Source organism: Arachis ipaensis, chromosome B8 (genome assembly GCF_059453495.1).
Source record: "Arachis ipaensis isolate K30076 ecotype BB chromosome B8, ASM5945349v1, whole genome shotgun sequence".
Lineage (NCBI taxonomy): Eukaryota > Viridiplantae > Streptophyta > Magnoliopsida > Fabales > Fabaceae > Arachis > Arachis ipaensis.
Window position 1 is genome coordinate 62,953,928 of NC_142443.1, and position 4,891 is coordinate 62,958,818.

Here is a 4,891-nt window from a genome sequence, read left to right on the forward strand (position 1 = left end):
GTTGATGCATCAAACATGAAATACAAGGATTGGAGTAGTGCTCAACTAGATGGGTCTAGGAGGATCGTTAGTCACTTTATTGAGAATTCACCTTACTTGCCACCCGGATGAACTAATGATGATCAATTCAAGGATGGCTGTGGAAACAAGATATGGGATCCGGGAATACATGAGGATCACCTTTGGGAGCTCAGAGCTTGTGCGGAACTCCATCAAGGCTTGAAGATATTAAATTTGAAGAATGGAGCTTATTGGTGATTCAAGCATTGGGGGATGTTCAAAGATAGCTTCAAGCACAAGCCACCTTGATGAGGAGCTCCCCATAAGTCCAACTTAAGGACAATAAACAAAAGTGCTAGGTGGGAGACACCCCACCATGGTAAATTCTTTTCATTTTTCTCTTTTGTATATATTGGTAAAAGTAGTTTAATTTCATGTTTTAATTAGTTTGTTGAGTTTATTTGGTACTATAATATGTTAAATAAGGTTTTATGGTGTTTTGGTAGCTGTTGGAGGTTTGGAATGCTTGGATTAGTGCAAAAACATAGAATTTTTTTTTTTGAAAAACAGGGTACCATCCACGCGTACGCGCACTGCACGCGTACGTGTGCATCAAGCATTTTTGCCTACCCACGCGGACGCACCATGTACGCGTACACGTGGATTGAGAAATTCCACCCCAAGCCAAAAACCCGAGAGTTGTGCGAACGTTGCGTGCGCATTGTGCCTTTGGAACAAAAACCACTCGCGCGTACGCGTACGCGTCACTCTCGAAATAAGCCATCGACGCGGACGCACCATGTACGCGTACGCGTCGTGTCTATTGCACCACCATCCGCGCGCGCGCGCCATGCGCTCGTACGTGCGGATGTCCTTCCTTCAACACATCTATGTTCTTCTCCTCTTTCTATTTCTTTCCTTCTCCTTTCTTCTTCCCTTCTTCTACCCCTCATCCAACACTCCCAAACACCATTGATAACCATTTATTTTAGTTAACTAATTAGTTAGTTAGTTAGTTTTAGTTAGTTTTCATTTCATTTTCTCTTTTTCATTGTAAGTGTTGGATTGTTATTCTTGTTTACCATTAATTGCTGCTGAGTAGGGGTGTTCAAAACCGATCCAATCCGAAAAAAGCCGACCAACCGAGCCGAAAAAACCGATAACCGAACAAACCAAAAACCGAAAAAACCGAAAAAATGATATTTTGTATTTTTTTGCGGTTCGGTTTGGTTTTCGGTTTTAATTTGAAAAACCCTAACCAAACTGAACCGAACCGGTTTACTAAAAAACCCTATATAAAAACCAAACCCCACCCCCTTCCAGCGAGATACAGCGCCGCTCATGAACCCTAAATCTCTCCTCTTCCCCATTCTCCACTCTCTTTTTCCACTTCCACATCCCACCCTCACAGGTCGTCGTCCTCTAATCCCCTGACGTCGCCGGACAGCACCCTCACGGTTGCCTTCCTCTTCGTGCTTCCCTCTTCTCGGTGTGGCCCTTTCTCTCCTTCTCTTCCTCATCGCGATTCCCTCTCCTCGGCGCCGCCCTTCCACCACGCACAGAAGCCGCCCTTCCCCCACGCACAGAAGCTGCCGTCTCCTCCATGCACAGAAGCCGCCATCTACTTCCATTGTCTTCCTCCCGTTGTCCTCCCAGCATCGTCCTCCACACCGTCGTTTTCAATAATTGTTCGTTGGCTCTTCGCATCTCTGAATCGTAGTTCTAAATTTGTTGGATCTGACTATTTGTTGTTTTTTGTTTTTGGATTCTGATCTGATACTTGTATCCGTTCTGATTTGTTATTTTGATTTTTATCTTTGATTATTGATTATTTGTTCTTGGTTGTGAGTTTTGGATCTGATTACTTCTTTATTTTGATTGTATGTTCTGTTCTGAGTTTTGCTTAGGGTTTTGGATCTGATTACTTCTTTATTTTGATTGTATGTTCTGTTCTGAGTTTTGCTTAGGATTTTGGATCTGATTACTTCTTTGTTTTGATTGTATGTTCTGTTATGAGTTTTGCTCAGGATTTTGGATCTGATTACTTCTTTGGTTGTGATTACTGATCATCTAGTTATTTTGGTTTTTTATTATTTGTTCTTGATTTGGGTTCTGCTCTGGTATTTGATTTTAGGGTATGGATAGAAGTTTAGATCGGGATATTTTTTTGAATTATTTGGAAAACCAAAAAAACCGAACCGAACCAAACCGATTTCAATTGGTTTGGTTTGGTTTGGTTGGTATTGATAAAAAAACCGAACCAAACCGAACCGAAAAATAAATATAAAATTGGATCGGATGACTTTTTCTCCAATAACCGAACCAAACCGCACCGCGAACACCCTACTGCTGAGTATTAAAAAGGGATGTTATCTTAACATCATTATGTTTATAATCTTTGTTGGATTCTATTGTTGAGGTTATATTTTGCTACTTGGTTTTGAGTTTTTCATGCTTACCTTTTAAGAATACCAAGTGATGAGAATTGCCTTCGAGCTTGTAACTCTTCTTGAATTGCATGATTCGGCCACCATGTCATTTGAATCCTATTCTTTGATTAGGCAATCTCTTGACATTGGATGGTGTGCATTTACCTTAATGCATTGTATTTCACGATCATATGCATTCATATGCTTATAGCTTGAATGCCTTCATGCTTCTTTAATGCTTGTTTTACCTTACAAGCTTACTTAAAGCATCTCAAGCATACTAGAATGAGTAAAGTGCATGCTTCTTTAGTGACATAGCTTTTATGCTAATGTGTGTTCTAAACCGCGCGTAATTTACAATTCACACACTTATTTGTCATTAATGTCACACTAATTCACTCACTCAATTCTAGTGATTAGTACCTCATTCCAACAATGTATGCTTCCTTGCTTTTGTTTTCTCATCTTATGGTGTTATATTTTTATTTTTCATAAATGATGCACCACAAGCAAAAATGGAAGCGAAAGAAAGAACACGCAGTATCCGGTTGACCTACCAGCTGAAGGTGGCAATCCAGAGAGTCACCGTACCCCCTTGCTCATCTTTGAGTGCACCGAGGACGGTGCACACTTTTAAGTATGGGGAGGTCGTCCGACCGGTCGGCGATTTTGGGTGACAAATTTCCAATCTCAACACTTTTGCATTTCATTTTTTTAGGTATTTTAGAATTTTTGTTTCATTTTCTTATTTTTGCATATATATACACTATAAGCTTAGTCAAAATAATGAGATTAATTCTTCATGAATTTTATCTATAGGGCACCAATTGATTTGAGAGAAAACTCTTCATAAAACTTGCTTGAATTATATATATATTGTGGATCATGTTTTTGATCTAAGAACACAAGCTTGTGAGACTTGAGCCTAATGGTGTGGTTACATCTTATAACCACTTATTTTCCTTCTTGTGTGCATTATTCTCTTTCTATGATTGTAATCTTTGATTTGTTTGATTCTTTATGTCCATTATTTTGTGTATTCATTCATTTATATGATTGAGGCCATCATTTCATGTAATTCACTTACCCAAATAGCCTTACCTTCTATCTTCCATTGTTAACCAAATTTGAGCCTACGCTTAACCCACTTTGTTCTAATTTTAGCACATTACAAGCCGTAAAGCGAAAAAATAATAAAAGTCCTTAATTTGGATCTTTGATCGGCTTAGGCTAGTGTGTATGTACCATTCAAGTGTGGAAAAATTGGGACATTGGGTGAATAAAAGGGGTAGTTTGTATTTTTGTTGTAAATATTAGGAATTGGGTACATGCTCATTTGTTAATCAAATGTAAAACCTTATGTATTGATGTTTTTGTATATATTGCAAAGCAAAAAGAAATAAAAACATGAGAAAAAACAAAAGAAAAAAAGAAAAGAAAAAGAAAAATAGTATTCAAAAGAAAAAAAATAATAAGAAAAAAAAAGAAATAAAAAGGGGACAAAATGCCCCAAAGCAAAGCAAAGCTCAATAAAATCAATGCATCAGTGTTGTGAAATGAAAAAGAGTGCATGAGTATGTGGAAAAGTGAAAATGGGTAGTTAGGTTAGAACTTAATTGTATAGGATGTCATAGGTTAGGTGAGAAGTTTAAGCTCATCAAAGATTCAAATTTCAAGCTCACTTAACCAAATATGCATCCTACCGTGACCCTAGCCCCATTACAACCAATGAAAAGACCTCATAATATATGTATGCATGCATGAAATATATGATGATTGTTAGAAGAAAAACAAATCTTAGAAAGCATGATTAGGGGAGAATTGAGTGAATCAACCCCAAACACTTAAATAGAGTGCAAACACATCCGGTGAGGGTTTGATACTCAATTACATGTTTTCACCTATGATCATCATTCTTCATGCAAGTTTGTAAAAATATTTAATAACTCAATTCAATTGTGGACTAGACTTGCTAGTCCTTAGCCCTTGTGCATATATGCTTCTTGGGAATTGATTTATTTTGACCAAGCAATTGCATTCATGTAGATAGTTGCATATAGGTAGATTGCATTTAGTTAGATTTTATTGAATAAATGTTGATGCTCTTTCTTCTCTCTTGGTTTAAGCATGAGGATATGCTTGGTTTAAGTATGGGGAGGTTGATAAACCCCCTTTGTAGGGTTTATCTTGTTCTTAATTAAGGTAATTTTATGAGCTTTTACCCACATTTATTCAATGAAATAGCATGGTTTCATGATTGTCTCCCAATTTGTGCTTAAGTGTGAAAACATGCTTTTCTAGGTCCTTAATTAGCTAAATTTAATTCACCTTTGATTCCACTAGATACCTTGATTTGTTTGTTAAGTGATTTCAGGTTGAAAAGGCTAGGAATGAATCAAGGGAGTGAAGAGAAAAGCATGCAAAATGGAGAACACATGGAAAAAACCAAAGATTTGAGAAAC